Source organism: Dromaius novaehollandiae, chromosome 6 (genome assembly GCF_036370855.1).
Source record: "Dromaius novaehollandiae isolate bDroNov1 chromosome 6, bDroNov1.hap1, whole genome shotgun sequence".
In the NCBI taxonomy this organism is placed as follows: Eukaryota; Metazoa; Chordata; class Aves; order Casuariiformes; family Dromaiidae; genus Dromaius; species Dromaius novaehollandiae.
In genome coordinates this window covers 41410192-41427273 of record NC_088103.1, presented here as the reverse complement: position 1 = coordinate 41427273, position 17082 = coordinate 41410192, and the positions used below count along the sequence as shown (strand labels likewise).

The 17082-nt window shown below is 36.4% G+C and overlaps 1 long non-coding RNA gene across 1 annotated transcript; it reads left to right on the top strand.

The window, feature by feature from the left end:
• Positions 1-5847: 5847 nt before the first annotated feature.
• On the top strand, positions 5848-16510 carry LOC112980932 (uncharacterized). The gene is made up of 5 exons (XR_003258558.2): positions 5848-6042; positions 10959-11007; positions 11848-12035; positions 12840-12905; positions 16367-16510. It is a non-coding gene; the product is annotated as an uncharacterized LOC112980932 (long non-coding RNA).
• The last annotated feature ends 572 nt before the right edge of the window (positions 16511-17082 follow it).

The following is a 17082-nucleotide window of genomic DNA, read 5'->3' as shown; positions in this document are numbered from 1 at the left end:
GGAAGTTACAGCTGAATCTTCTTGAAAAGCTTAATCTTTTCTAATAAATGACTCATAAAACTATTATGGCCATGAAGCTTTTCAGAAAATTCATCCAATTAAAATAAATTTTCATCCTTTGAACAAATATTAACTTATTGTAAACACATTCTTGTAATGCAAGAAAAAACACGTTAGTTTTGCAAAGCATTTCTATTTCAATCATATCAGAAATTGAGTTTCCAGACTGACAGATTTGCTACACTAATTGTTTAAATACTTTTTTTTTTTTTAAATGACACTTCCTACTAGACAATGTTAAAGTACCTGGTTTGAAAGTCTTGTGCCATCTGTGCGAAATTATCCAAATACTTGGGAATTTGCTGTCCAGTTAATTTCATTACAGTTCTACTGAGCCAGACAACCTCTCTCCAAGACTGAACTTAGGAAAAGTAGCACTAAAGGCAAATTCAGGATTGCAGTAAATCTTAATATGAAAAGAGGGGCAGTATAGGTAAGTTAATTGATTTATTCAGTAAGTATTGAGGTTTAAAATGCATGGAATTCTTTTACAAACTAATGAATAGACCCAAGGAAGGGTGAACTTTTTACAAACAAGTACATCAATTGTGGTAGGAGTGATGAAAAGCTCAGCCAATATCAGCCAGTGCTTGTTTTAAAATGGAAAATTCTATGAAATTCATCCTTTTTACCTAAAGGTCAACAAATACCTACCATAAGATACAAATACCTACCAAAGCTCCAAGCCCTGGGAGAAAAATGTTTTTGTGAACCAAGTTGAGTTGATTTAAATCAGAATAGTTGAAAGTGATTTAAATAATATTAATCTGCAAGTAGGAAGCCTTAAATATAACCTGTAGTTACTTCCCTGAAGGAAATGTGATTTTCACTGTCTGCTATAACTTCATCTTAAATGTGCTAATATGTATAGCACACTGTATCTAATATATATTATCTAAGCAGTTATATGGATTTTTTCATATTTACATGTGATATGTATTAGGTGATGATTATATCCTCATTTGTATAGAAATTAAAATTGCAATGAACAAAAAATTAGGAATTAATCTTCTTGATGCTGCTGAAATAAATTACCCTAAACAAGCTAGTTACATAAGAAAACTATATATATTCATCTAAATTGATTTATTAAATAAAGGCAATAATGTTTTTAATTAGAAAATTGAATCAATTTAGTTATGCTCATCCTTATCCTTCAAAATTTTAAGCGATGCTAGATCTCCTCCTGCTACTATAAACAGATTGGAAGAAGAGAATAATTTCTCTTCCTTTTCTCAATTTGTGTGCATTTGTTTTTTTAGCTCTGGAGGAACTAATCACTAATCAGAATTAGCAGAATAAACTGAAGCAAAGAAAATATTCTTATGCAGTAGAAAAGGATAGGATTGTCAAAAACTGGCTTAAGACTGCAGCCAACTTGTACAGCTGTTTGCTCAAGACTTAATAGCTATTAGCTTTATTGACTAGCTCATTAACTTGACTTTCTTCAGAATGTAAAGGAAACTTTTACTGGCTTGAATATTTCAAAATTATAAATAATTTAATGGATTATAGTAAGATTAAAAGTAACAAATATTATTGTAAACTTATTGAAATGCAATTCTTTTTTTAAAGATTGTAATTGAAATTTTTTTAAGTTTAACATTTTTTAATTGTTTACTTTTAGTTACAGAAATTTATAGTGGATAAATGAAGAACAAAGAGTACGAAGCTTAGAAACACCTAATCTAACTGTTCCAGACTTCCCTAATATTCAAAGCTCACCCAAGCTGAAACCAGAAGATCCAGCAGAACAAAAGCTCGATGGGGAAAGATGAAAGGCCATGAACTGCACTCTGATTTCCATATAATGAAAGTCATGGCTTTCATAATATTGAATGAAAATAAAGTAAAAAGTATTTTATCTTGTTTTAAAACAGAGTGGAATTTGGCCGTGGTAATGACAGTCATAAAACCTAAATTATTTTTAATCCTGACATTTTATCATGAACTTAGCGTTATTTAAGCACTCCAAACTCCCATAAAGTAAGTTGATACAGGCTTAGGCTATAACTTATAACTTATATTTGAAATCCCAAATCACTGGACTGAAGCAAAACTCATGGTTCAAAAAGACATAATGCTTAACACAAAGAAAGCAAAACAAAAAGCAAAGAACAAATCTCCTTTTGAAATAGACTTGATGTTTTGCTGGACTTACAGTTTTTCTGAGGGAGACTTAAGGTACTTAATGCACAATAATAATAAAAAAAGAAGATTTAATATGATACTTCAAAATATCATAAAGGCTTATGCAAACCAGAGTCCAAATTGCAATTGATTTAGTTCCTTGGAACTGTTTAAACTCAGAAGAACCGACGGAGTTTTATAGTCTAGCTTTTTATGAAGCATGTTATCCCAAAAGGGTCAATCTGAAAATCACCATAGTAAGAGTTTGTTATCTTTGGCTGAGATCTGCATAGAAAATGCAATTGTTAGGAGTTGATCCAAAATTCAGTGAAGTCATGGATTTCCATCGAGTCAATATAGATTAATATGGACTAGATCTGTCACACTTAAGCTAACAATGACCTTTCTTTACACATACGTGCATTCCCTTTCTAAATTCAATTACCAAGATATATATTTCTTAAGCCCTACAAAGTATTTTTGTTAGGAAAAAAAGAACCTTGCCTGTCAGTTTTTCAAGTAGTGGTTGTAAGTAGTCATGATAAATCCCACAAACTACAGCAAGACAAATTCTGGGAGAGAATTACTCTCTCAGACTAAAATACCAGTGCAAGTATCATGAACATAGGCATCCAACTTTTCTAAAGAAATTTTGAAAAAGATACACTGATAAGTTTGGGGGGGTTCTTTGTACTACTTTTCTGGAGAATTCAAACTATTGGGCAAATTTCCACCAGAATTTATCATCACATATAAAATTGCTGCAGTTAAGAAAATTGCTGTTTGATGTGTATAAGAGGAGAATTGTTCTTTTGTAAGGAAGGTATTATAGAGTTTGACAGTTTTTGTATTAGGTTATGTGAACTATGAATGTTCTGCAATGTTTTCCTGTACCTAATTGGCACTAACTGCAGATACACTTCAGAATGGATCTTGTAAATGATGGTCCCATGTGTAAATTCCAATTTTGGAAACTTTGTTACAGCAAATGAAATAAAAGTTTTGATAATCAAGTAACATATACGCTCACTGTAGCATGTAAATTACACCACTTCAGTTTCTCTAGATTCACTTTAAAAACATTTGATTGGCATGACACGCTGTATATGATTGTAGGATTTTCTTACATTCAGTGGCATGTGCTGAAAAGCTTAAATAGGGCTGATCATTCATTGGTGTAGGTGAATCGAAGAGCACTGAGGTATTTAAGCTGACATTTTGACTCACTGGACCAAACGAATGCATACATTACACTGATCTAGACCCTCTTCAGTATTAAGGTGCTTCTGTGGTTTCTTTTAGACATGGAAATGACTTTGTTCTCTTTTCCCCCCCCCCTTTAAGGAAGGGAGGAAATTAGAGAATTGAGTAGGATGAAAAGAACATTAGTGATTAAAGGACTTGGTCAAGCTGCAGGAAATTCAGGTTCTCTTCCCTCTGCTGCATGAGTGTATTACTGTCCAAACAATCTGCTTTCCAGGAAGATGCTTTTGCCACTGGCTGTCATATTCTGAGTCTCCAGCACACTCCAGTTCAGTAGGTGAAGCTTTTCCAGCACTGCAGAAAACAAGACAAAAAGTGCATGACTAGGAAAAGAAGAAAGCAGATTCTCAGTTCTCTGGTTCAGTAATGAAGGCATTTGGAAAGGTGTCTTAAAGCTACAAGAACCGTTGATGAATATTTAATGTTAAAGGCAATGCCAGTCAGGTTTAGGCATAGGATTAGAACTAGGCCCTGAACCCTCAGGACATTACAGTGACGCTGGGCTATAAACGTTTTTGAAAAGTCAAAAGTGTAAGAGTATATGTGACTTCAAGGGTCATGCTTTTGTTCTTGAGTGCCCACATTTCATTCTGGTCTTGTCTTTTGTGCTTGTGTCCTTTTGCAGATGATGGCTTTGGCGATTTGCCATAGATCATACAGAAAGCTGTAATGGAGAAAAAAACTGAGCTGAAGTCACCCAACTTTCAGGTTAGTCGTGTAATCATCAAATCATCCTTCTGTCCTGGTGTTCAGTTCTTGATGATCTGTATAGATGTATGTGATCAGGTTTTTCTGAAAGCAGTCCTCCCTCTAACAGATTCCAGGGACAATGGAGAATTCTAAAAGGCTCAGTTAGGACTTGCCAGTGTGACCAGGCAGCTGTTTACAAAGATCTGTGGTAAAAACCCAGAAGTCCAACAGAATGGAGAACTCTTTAGGGACACTGAAAATTGGCCTGGAGTGATTAAATACACACAGGCTGACAGAAGTTGGAAAAAGACACAATGGAGAGAGAGAAAGGTAGTGAAGGAGAGGTAAAAACCAGCTAGAGAAGTGGGTAAAATGTCAGAAGGGAAGGAGTTTTATGTACTTTGGATGAGAGGGAAGTTGATGGTCTGGTGCATATAGCAACAAAGGACTCGTGAGTCTTAGCCTGAGGAGTACAGAATTCCAGATGAGACTCTTTCCATCAGTTTTTGCAGTGGTATTAAGACTTTCTGGCACAGTGCTGGAAAATAGGTCCTGTGACATGCTCCAAGATCGTATTCACCTTTCTTAAGAGTCATACTCTTCCAGTATTATATAACCTTTAATTACATGTCACACACCTTTTTCTTTTTGTTTCTTTGCAAAATCTGCTTCATTCATCAGCCAGGAAGAACCTGGTATGAGGACGAATCAGGATCACAAGGCAGAAGAGACTGCAATCCTAAGGAACACAGTCTCAGTTCATGCCAAAGTTAGCAACTGCATAGTGAATGAGATATGGGATTGCCAGAAGGGCTGCAGAAGCAGAGGTTGGTATTTAAGCCAAGTTGTCATTGATGCATTTAATCTGAGGTATCACTGGTTTTGTGCTCCCCATTTCTGGATACTATATTTCAAGATCTTTGGGATCTGACTTGCAGAAGTACCCAATATTCAGTGATGTAACTGACTTAATAGGAGTTGTACTTTAAACGCAGGAAGTACCATGTAAGACTAAAGAATCTGAAAATTTTCAAATGAGACACCCAACTTAGCATACACTTTTTATATCAACATCTCTGTGTTTCTCTATTTACTGATAATGAATTAAGGACATCTCACTGGGATGTTGCAAAAATAATTGATTAGCATGTATGAAACATATCAGATGCAGTAGTGTTGAGAGTCTAGAAAAGTCTCTAAGAAATGAGTCTTTAAAGCTTGACTCTTCTAGTAAATTGAGAGGCGATAGAGAGAGAGCGAGAAATGTAATCTCAGCTCTTAATGTGATCACTGTACATCCTGTGGAAAAAGTTATATGTGAACAATAAGGCAACCCTAATTCTGTAATTGCTGAACTTTGGAGCATTTGACTTTATAAACTTATTTTCATAATATTTTTTTTAATCTGTAATGTGATGCAATTTTAATATAAGGCTATTTTCTCCTGACTTTGGGAGAAGGTATTATTAACAGACTCGCTTTATATTCAGGTGAATAAGCTTATGTCTCTGTAAAGAGTCACCTGAGAGTGAGTGACCTTATTAATGAATTCAGGCGTAATGATGCTGTTCATTGGTGTTCCAACTGACATCAAGGTGTCAACAAGGTTGAGGATCTCGTGATATATGCTCTAGAATAGCCTGTTCTTACACTTTTAGCAGGCATGAACTGGCATGTACATATTTGCCTTCAGGGCTTTCTGCTGGAGTGGTGCTTTTTGTCAGGTTCTTTGAAACGTTCCTCCTGCACCTTGCTATTGGAGCGTGCTGTCTTCAAAGCTCAACATACTGTTCCTGGGAGCCATCTTCCATATATGGGGAGAAGGTGCAGCATCCATTTGTGCTCTGCAGCGTTCCAGGAGTATTGCCAAACCAAAAATAGAACTCCTAACAACAAAAGGTGAGAACTTTGTTTTGTAAATCAAAGCGGTGTTAGTTACTAAGTTGGGGGAAGCCACGGAAAAATAGTTACTTATCTATCCTGAAGCATATAAAAATACACATACACTTCATAAACAATGTATTTTATAAATGCACGTAGGAAGAAATGTTTCAGATCAAATTCTGTTCTTAACATCAAGAAACTCTGTGCAAGTCCAAGCAACACTGACAAAAGCAATATTGCTCTGTATTTCCTCTGATTGAAAGAGTCATAATTTGCCCTCAATTACCTTTAGCTAGGCATGGATCTAAACTAAATCCTTGGAGCTGACCCTCCTCAGATTTGCAAAAAGTTCAGATGAGCTCTGGGTTTAAATATGACATACAGCTGCCATCTCACACTTTAACTGCAGTAAGGGTACCTTTTGAGTTTACCTGTGCATTTGCAGTTGGAGAACTTCAGAAGATAAAAAGTTAACATGATATAAATTTAGGGCCGACATGCTTGCTCTGTGAAGCCAAGTTAATCAGCCTCTTAACATCCTGTATTTCCCCTGGCAAGTAATGACATTATGCTTCAATCACATCAACCTTTTTTTAACACTGCCCTCAGGAAAGATTTGGAAAAGATAAACATTTCTCGTAACTTTTTTTTTCTCCCTGACTTATATCAGCTATATATGATTTATCTTTTAATGTGTTAAGGGCAGCTCAGCTCTCCCTGCCCAAGATAATCTCTCATTGACTCCATTGGAAGATTTTCTCAAGGCAAGAACATTAGCAGAACATTTTTTTAAAATGCACTTCAGACAATATTTTTAATTTTTTATCTCATTTTTAATTTTTGTTTCTGTCTCACTGATGTAGTAGACATAATTTACTGGGATATAGTTTATATACTATTGTTTCACTCTCATTTTAATGCCTGACATGAATAATAAACAGATAGCCTGGCTAGTGATATAATAATGGAAGTGCAAGTATCCCAAATCCCATTATTCTTTCTAAAATAGTGTCAATCACAAATTATGTAATGGTATTCAGGGTTAATAGAAGGCTAATATTATTATTCTGACCCCTAAGAAGCATACAGTGGAAAGTGGGGCAGGGCGGTGTTTGCATCACGGGTGTATAATATGGTATACATCAGTATATCATGAAATGTGATTCCTTCTCCTACGCTTTGCTTCTAATTTTATTTATTATGGCTTATGGTATCTAGAAGTCTTTGTGCATAAGCACTGAGCTGAATAATTTTTATATGGTAAGACTGCTGTTATCAATTAATTTTTTATTCATATTGGCACTTAACAGTATTTTCTGTTAACTTCAAACATTCATGCTTTTTACCACAGAGGCACTTTGATAGTGTATGATTGGTTTATTTAGAAAATTGAAAGCTCATATAAGTCTTACCTTAATGTTGTGGCCTTTAGAAAGTAAAAAGTTATTACACTCTTTTCTTTTCGTACTGTGGAGACATTTCTAACTTTAAATTCCAGTCTTGAAAATGCTTGTATTCATGATTACCTTTAGTAACAAAAAAGTGCGCACAAAATCAGTGGTGCTACTTATGCTATTAAAGTTAAACATATTTAGAAAATGAGGTCCTCAGTTAGGACGTTATAGAGAAATTAGATTTTCATTGGTAATGTTTGTTATTTTGCTCATCATGGTAGTTGTCATAATCAAATACTTTAATTGGAAAACAATTTTTTGTTTACTGCTAGAGAATAATCTTGGACTGTCTTTTCCTATGACTTTTGCATGACTTGCATTACAAAATGACATGATCTTTAAAACAATTCACCTAATGAATTTCTGAGGCTTTTGAAGGCTGAGACTTTCTTCATTATGTGTAGCTACTGATTTGCAATCTAGTGCAAGATCAAAAGATAGTTTTGTTTATTGTACATGTTATAAAGCACAGTGAGCTTGTCCTCTTGGATTTTTCACTGAAATGCTTAGAATTTGTATCTCCTAGTGTATGGCAGTTCTGGTGAATATGACTGTGAAATAGTCATCCATCGATATGGATTATGAGGGTTGTTCATTGTTTGCTTTTGCTGTGGGCCAAATGGATAAGCATATAAGTGTGCCACAGAGTCTGGCAAAGTAGGCATGAAGGGATCGCAAAGGAACTGTATCACTGCTGCCTTCCTCAGTTTCCTCTGATCTCATTGAATGGGAAGAGTTTGGGGTGACAGGGTAGCATGTAGGGTGGTTATGATGTTTCTGTTTGCCTTGGGGGACCGGTCATACTGATTAGACTAGTTTTTCAGCTTTCTATTTCAACAAGCTCTAACCCTAAAAAAATGAGTGTCTTATTCTTACTTGTCTGATTTTGGATGTAAGAACCATTATTACCATCTAGGTAAGGCAGGTATGACTACAGTTTTGCAATCACTGTACTTCATTGCTGTTTGGCAAATGATATGGGGAAAGCAACGTCACTTGACAGTCCTGTTGCTTATGTAGTATCAGAACTACAGAGAACAAACATACCAGGGAGAACCTTCACTCTTGTTTTCATAAAAAAAGATGATGTTTCAAACAAACAAACAAAATCCAGCACCAAAGCTGACTCTGTCTAACTGACTGAAAAGGTTTTGAAGCTTTACTTTGGCCTGTGATACTGAACAGCTCTGAAGCACGTACCACACATCTCTGCACACAGTTTGGACTTTCATTTCAGAGCTATCTGCTCCATTTGTGTTTTAGCTATACTTTGACAATCCCTAGATCCCACTTTCATAATAGCAGAAATGGTTGCCTTGCCTTGGAAAATATGGAGGCCAGATGGAACTTCTGAAGAATAGCTGGGAAAAGCAAAGTAGAGCTATCCTTTGGATCTCTGCACATCTTCTGTTCATGCAGGAACTATTGTCTGCCACAGTATCAGATCTTAATTATAATAATAAAAATAAGGTAACACAGCAAGTAGAGATCAATATCTTTACTAGCTTCAAGTTCAAAAAATCACCTTGTTCCTGGGATGATGGGTTTCCAGAGATCCTCAGACCGGAGTGTGTTTTTCATGTCCTGTATGTGTGAGGCTCATCTACAAAGCAGACATATTTCTGGACTGCCTAGTAACAATTACTCTCCCTTCTTCGTGTCGCATCTACATATTCTGAAACAGTAAGTGAACAGATCCAATGCAAACTGGCAGGAGGTATGAAAATCATGCTTAAAAGTGCTCCCGTTGTGTTTAGTTCATTCACAGTCATTCCTATGAAGGAGGTTTTTTCTAGAAATATTTATTGTCCATGCTTCCGCTCATTGCAATGCAGACTGAATGCCTCTGCATAAACAATTAATCTGACTTCTTTGCATCAGGCACCCTTGATAAATACTTCTGTTGCAACTTGTTTGCACAGGGTGAAGACCTATCACTTAAAAACATTTACTTGATATATTTACATATAATTCAGCATTCTCTCAAGACCTGTTGGCAGCATGAAGTTATTCCACAATGTCAGCTGTTACAAGGTTGTGAGTTTCTTGGTTTTTCAGTGTTGCATAGAAACAAAGCACTTGCAGTTGCTTTGCCATTTGGCTGTAATGTTGCTTTCCATTTAACAAAAACGCATTTCTTGGATGTTATTTGAGTATCAGTATCAGATTTCTGAGCAATTAGACTGGTGGTACAGATGGATCTAAAACTGTTGCTACTGCTGGTGTGTACTAAACCTTTAGTAAGGTCTTTGATGTTCTACCTGAGTGCTTACAAACTGTTGCCACCTTAGTCTGTCAGCATTTTTGATGTTCCAAAATGTGAAAATGATAACCACATATCATTAGCAACCTGTTGCTGTTCAAAGATAAAAGCCAGTGATGGCAAAAGCAATGTTAATAGCCACACTGTTATCTTAGAGACATGTTAGCTGAGCTGTGTGCCTTGCACTAGGATTTGTCCTGCCATCCATTAAAATAATTAAATGTCATGTTAATAATTTAATGGCATGTTAATGAGTTCTGGAGAGATGCCTAGACGGATCCATAAAAATGATTCTTTAGGTCTGAGCCCAGATCCTGTTCTCATGTCCAAAGAAATTCTATTGGCTTCAGTGGAATTTTCTTCTTACACTAGTCCATGAATAAAATCAGAAGCAGATCCACGAAAATGAGGCAAAATGTAATATAAACAAATGATTTTTAGAATGATTGTTAGATTCATCTGGGAAAGAAAAAGTATGGAAACTGGGAAATGTTGCGAAAGATATGTTTTTTAGTAAGAAAGCAATATAGTGACTTAAGAAGGACTGTAGCCGCACATAAATCATCTGTCACTGAAATGTGTGCAGGCCTGGATAACAGTCCAAGGAAGAGCTCCCCCCTAAATGTTGATGAGAAAGTGCTTGGAAGCAAAGTGCTTAGTAACAATCAAAAGGGATGACAGATTGTATTATTGCACAACAGTAAGTCTTCAAGGTATTAGAGGTATCAATTTACAGTGCTTTCTATATCATCATTACCTGCCACATTCTGACTCTAATATGGCAATAGAATCCAAGGTAGGTGCATAGGTGTTTGTGACTTTTCTCTGAATATTTATGGAGGTTATAAATGAAGCCAGGATCTTGCTCTCTGTGTTTAGCCCATCTGTATAGCCATGAAGGCCAAATGAAGCTTTTAGTCATTATACTTAATTGGATGAATGGCTTTCAAAGCTGTCAATAAGCTGTGTTCACAGTAAGGTAATTAATAATGCTATTTCCTTTTGGAAGACATATCATTAGCCATTATTTCTTGAGATACAACACTGATGTCTTTATTCAAAGAGGTAATTGCAGGTTACCCACCAATTCCCTACCAGTGACATCATCTTTGCAAACTGAATCTCACAATCTGTCACTTCTGAATTCATAATTAGGATATTTTTCTAATGACAAGTGAATGTTATTGAAAGAAATACCTACTTTGCCTTTACAGGAATAAGTACAACCTTACTGAAGCATGAGGGGCTTGGAATACAAATAAGGTTTGTGAGTTTTGTATGCTTTTTTGACTGAACATCTGGGACCTTAAGAAAGACTGTATTGAAGGATCCAGAAAAAGTCACAAAGACAAATCAGCAGCTGTATCACTGCCATTTTTTAATAGTTTGTAACTGTTTTGTTTACATACTTGAGCAGATTGCCAAAAATATTCTCTACTGTAGAATTTATTTGCTAATTCAGATGTATTCTATAATAACAAAGAAAGAGGTTCTGTTAGATAGCTGTTCAATCTCCTAGAAGAATATATACTGCCAAATGTGAATGTCATTTTTTACCTCTCTTAATTAGCTAATGTGCTATGCCACATAGTTGATTTCTTACCCTATTCTGGGGGGTCAGAAACATGGATAGTGGTGGGATACTTGGGTGCTTATTACTTGTTCATCCTATTTTAAGATGTATTTCTTCAGATAACAAACCTTCTCGGGTGAATAGCCCTTGCTAGTGTTGTAAAGCTAGACAGATAAAATATGTCTGATTTATGACAGTGTGCAATCCTTACATGCAAAAATAGTCTTCAGTTATTTCAGAGAGTTAATCCTCTTCCTCTTCTATTGGCCACTAGGCTTTTTTCCGTATACTGGGAATTTTATAAAGGTGTAAGCAACAATGTGGTTTATGCAATGACTTTGATCTAGACTTCGAACAAATACTCTACAAGTATTTGCCACAGTCCCAAAAGTCTAGCAATACCTGGAATCCATTCTATATCCAAATCCAGGTATCCTGATTTTGTTTTATATCTACACTGTGGCAATAGCAAGAGCCTGTTTAACATGGTTTCCGCTTTCTTGATCCTATCTGTTTGTTTGTTTTTACAGCTGTTTGTTCACCTGCATTGTCTTCTTGCATTTTGGCTCTTCCCCTTTCAGAACTGCTCATAAGCTCTTTGCTAAAACAGGAATGTGCTAAGACTCCTGTGACACCATTTAGCAACCTCAGCTGAATAAAGTGGCTGCCGTAGTCCCACACAGGGTTGAATAGGAAACTGAATAGCACCGCTGTGCAGGTATGTCTTTGGAATACTCTTAGTATAGCACGCGTCTTAGCTTGCTGTTCTTGTGCTCAAATTAGTACACAGACAAGCAGGCACTATAGCTGAGAGGCAACAGCCGAGATCTGAAATACTGTTTCAGCTGCAGGATAGTGTCAGGAGCTGTTTTGTATTGTCTCTCAGCTGTTAATTTTATTCTTCAAGTTTCTGTCTGCACCCAACTACATGTGTGAGGAAACTCATGCTTTTTGAAGTGAGCTGGCCTTCAGTAGACCTTATGTCTATTCGTGTGCCCCAAAGAATTCCAGATTTAAATGAGGAGTTGCAGAAGACTGGATTTAGAGGGTTAACAGCATGGATAATCACCAAGCTGGGCACACAGCTGGGGCTGGTTCTAGCCAAACATGATATTGATGGCCTTGATATTCTTGACTCAGAATAGGAAGATTATTTTTTCTGGCAGAAAGCTGTAATACAATGGAAATTCTCAAGAGTTTGTTGGTGGCTTAAAGATTTGGTGCTCAGCAGTTTCTTCTGGTAAAATATTTTCAGTAGTGACATAATTTCCTTTGAAAAACTATGATTTTCAAGCACAATGAAAGTGAGAGCTTTATGGCCACTGTTAACTCGAACACCCCTTTGGAGAATGTGTGACATTTTATGAATATTTATGGTCTTTTTTTCTACCTGCTCTTAAATGATGAAATACCTAACACCTGGATATGTGTAAAGCTGTAGAGAAGGAAGACCCAAAACTTAGTGCTGCCTGGAATGTCAGGCATCAGAATTTCTCATTTGTAAACAATATTTTTCTTGCAGGGCTTCCAAGTAGCAGGAAATCTGTATCTCCAAAGTCTCTGCAGGAAATAATCAGAAATTCAGTAGGTGGGTGCATTATGACTAATGACATACTAGAAAAAATTACCTCAGTATCTTAGAAGTTTAGGCCTTGAAAGCCATAGGCAGCATGGTTGTAAATGGCTCTTACAGAACTCCATTGTGAAAGAACTCGGAAGGTTGCATAAAATTCTCTCATGTGTATGCATGCATGTGGTATTGCAAATCTAGTGCAATAAAAAGTGAGTTCAGCGTCTGATCTCCTTTTTCTTATATGACTGTATTTGCTATCTAACTTGCTATGTGGAAAAGATGGCATTGCCCCCAACCACATGATCTCATCTCGCTTTAATCTTTTCATTTTTTTATTCTTGCGAACATACCACTTTAGTGCTTAACTATTATAAAATCTAGGGACAATACTAATGCATGGTTGCATTTAAAAGCAGTTTTAAAAAGACAAGCTTTTTGATTTTTTTTAAGCAAAAGGAAGATGGATTTTTCTCTAACCTAATCCCTCAAATAGATGACAAATTGTAATGCACGCTTATAGAACAATTAAGGCATATTATTGAGAACTGGAAGTCTGTCAATAAAACTTCTTTGAATTTTGCATTTTAAATACACAAGACTGAATACTAGAAATCTTTCTTTAGTGGATATACTTGTGTGATAAAAGACTATGCAATAAATGTCACTTTATCCAAGAGCATTTGTTTGATGATAGATTAGATAAAATGATCAAGCAAATAAGTGTTTTATTTGCAAGAATAAAGTGAATGTTGAATGAGAACACGTTTCGAAGGTTGCACTAACCAGGAGCTGGAGTCAGTGCTGACTAGAGTGCAAGTGAATGAAACATGAGGCCAGAGTATGCATCCACTCAGCAGTTGGGTGCAACAGTAGGCTCTGATGATGCCTTCTGTCATGTCCTTGTCCCGCTAAATCAGCAAGGTAATGGTGGGGCTATGATGCCTACCCCAAAGAAGGTTCAGCGTTTGCGGCACCTACAGAAGCTCTTCCAAATTCCTGAAGCAGAGCTTGTTGCAGGGCAGTGGAGCACTGCCATGACATGCACTGTTGAGTTATTCTGGCATGATGCAATTAATTCTTGATAAAGAACCTTAAGGTGTCTTAAAATCAAGGTATAATACCACAATAACAAAGTCTTCTACTCGCCAAAGGCAGTACAAGAACAAACAGTATTCTTTGTTGCCTGTCCCCCCAGAAGACTGACACCTTTTTGTTGTGCTTTTGCTGAAGATATGTGTTTCCAGACTTGCTTCTATGGCATTTCAGTAAGAAAAATTCTATTCACCCTCACAGGAGATCATCTGGGCATTACTGCCTAATAATTTGCACAACTAAAGGTGCTGGCCTTAAGCACTGAAGTTAAACAACTGGATGGTTGTATTGCACAATCTCAGTATGTGTTTACGGTGGCTTTGTGCAACAATAGCTGTCCTAGGATTATAGACATGACTTGTGTGTCTTATATAGATATAAACATATCGGTAGAAGGAATTATTAATTATCATAAATTGATAATTACCAGCAAATTGCTAGATGCTCGACCCATTGATTATATTAAAGAACTTCTTAGAAAGGTGTAAAGCATTACCATTATCATTGTTGTGTAACATAATAATTGTCTAATACTTATATAATTCTGTAATGTATAAATAATACTAATGACACTGCCAAATGTTAACTATATTAATCACTAGAGGGCAGATTATAATCCATGCTGGATACTTTACTGCTCACTGCCTGTGTCACAAGGAGGCAATAGCTCTCAGTTTCTTGCTCTCTGGCATGCAAGCAGGTGTAGGTAGGCAGGTTGAGGAGTGGATAGAGTCAATATACAGCTGCTCCCAACACAACTGGCAGCAGCACTCACACAGAGGACCCAGAAAAGTAGTCTGAGTTCAATAAATCTGATGGAGATTGCACCTGCCTTTTGAAACAAAGGGGAACGATGGACTGTACTGACTGAATTCTTGTTGTTTCTGGGATTGTACAAAATTTTTTATGTCATTTCAAATTTGTGGCCAAGTCACAGTTCTTTTTTATTAATAGTAAGCTCCAATTCAACTAAATTCATGACAGTAAAGCTAATTGCATGCAAAAATGTTTGCAGGATCAGAGCTTTTATGGTTATTTTATAACTTCACTGGTATTTAATATGCACTATATACTTTTTGGAACTTATGGAAGTTTGTATATTACTCTAAAGCTTATCATAAATCATCTCCAGTAGCAATTTAAAGGAATCTACATTTCAAGCTTGTTCAGAGTACATATTCTACTTCCAAAATATTAAGATTCGGTTTTGCTGTTATTGTAAAGTCATTCTACTTATCTATGTCCAGAACAGCCATGGAAGATCTGGTGTGTGCTATTTAACTTAAACAAAACAAAAAGAATTGAATAAAGTTTGAGATCAAGACAGTTCTTATCTTTTCTTCCAGACCCCAGCATGCTGATAAAATCAGTAACTTTTCAATCCTTTAGTTTTTTAAGTAGAGAGAGACTAAATTTAGACATGGAGGCCTCTCACTCAACCTACTGACCCTGAACCAAGTGACTGTAGGTTGCAGGGACAAGAGCCCCATTGTCCTTTTCATTAATCAAACCCACTGAGCCAGGTAAATCTTTAAACAAGATGAATGGGCAGCATTTTTAAAAAGTAAAATAATTCACTAGGCTTTGGATGTGTTTCTCTTTAATTAGCTTGATGAGCACAAAGTCTGAGGCCTTGTCAAACACCCAGTATTAACTTCTGCTACTGACCTAGGAAAGGAGCATTGCATAGACAGGAGAATGGGCAGGTGAAGCTAACTGAATAAGAGATCTTTTCTGTTGAAGCCTTTCGCCAGATGAAAAGAATCATTACCACAATGATACTTCTAATTATACTGTCATTAGGGTACTACTGCAGGTTCCTATGGTGCATGAAGCTCTCCCTCTTTCAACAAGTCGATCCAAAAAGGGTGAAACACAGGCATTAACCCTTTCACTGAAAATAAAGCTGAGTATTTAGGCAAGTTAAAAGAGCAGAATTTATTTTAAAGTCAAGACAATATTTTTGAGGTTTCTGGAAAAATCACAAGTTTTTAAAAAATCCAGTAATAAACAATACTGAAGAGTGAATTGCCCAGCCACTCTGCATTACTGCCAGAGGCCAAAGATGGAGAAGTGATGATATATGTTTCTTAAGCTATCCAAAAGGAAAAGAAATGTTCTTTATACCTGTAGTGTTGATCTAATTGTTGCCTGACTGGTAAATGTTAGGTGAAGTTCCTGGCACTAAGTTATTTTCCCAACTGTTGAAAAGGAGCCAAAAGTAGATAACATTTTGAACTATAGACAACAACATTGTTCAAGGTCACTTTCAACTCATGAAGCAGCTGTTTCATCTATGAACTGAAAAATACTCTCATTTTTGTATAACTTTCAAACTGCAGATGATACCATAACATAACTGCAAGACTTTTCTCTTTCCTTAGGGGACATGGATGTGTACACTCAAGTCTTGGATATGGAGTGGATCCAAAATCACAGGCATGTACAACCCAAGATGTCACAAATTGCATGCTATTAGATGCTGTCATAAGATATCTTCTACTTAGTGCTCAAATGCTTCTACATTTTGGATCACAGCCCCAAGATCTGGAGTGAAGCACCCTTTCCTTACTCTGTCCAGTGTAAAAAGTTATTTTCTTACTTTTCTAGATTGAGTCTTGCTCATGTTTTGTTCTTCGGGAGCTGACCATTAAACCACAGACTATTCCAGCACTACGGAATGACATATTGTTTTCAACAGTTGGGGAGCACATGAATTGTTCCTTGTGGATTCCACAAATACAGAGTTACCAGAATGTTAAATAGGCTGTAGCTCTCCCATTAGGACCACCTAACAAAGTGAGTGTGTTCCCAGGTGGGGGCTACTTTGGCTACTTTAACTTAGATGAGAGTTGGATGGAGATCAATGGAATAGGGTAGATGCCTAGAAGAAGGAGGCTTGGGGTACTGAAGTATGCCTGAAGCAGAGAGCATGAGTGTTTTGATAAAGTGACAGTTTTTCAATGGAAGAAATTAAGCAAGGTAGGTAGATCAGAGATACAGATATCACAACAGCTGAATGTGTTTGGGTAAAAGGAAAAAGGGCAGCTATTAAGAAAGAGATAAATTCCCACAATGGGGAAAAAACAATGTTTTTATT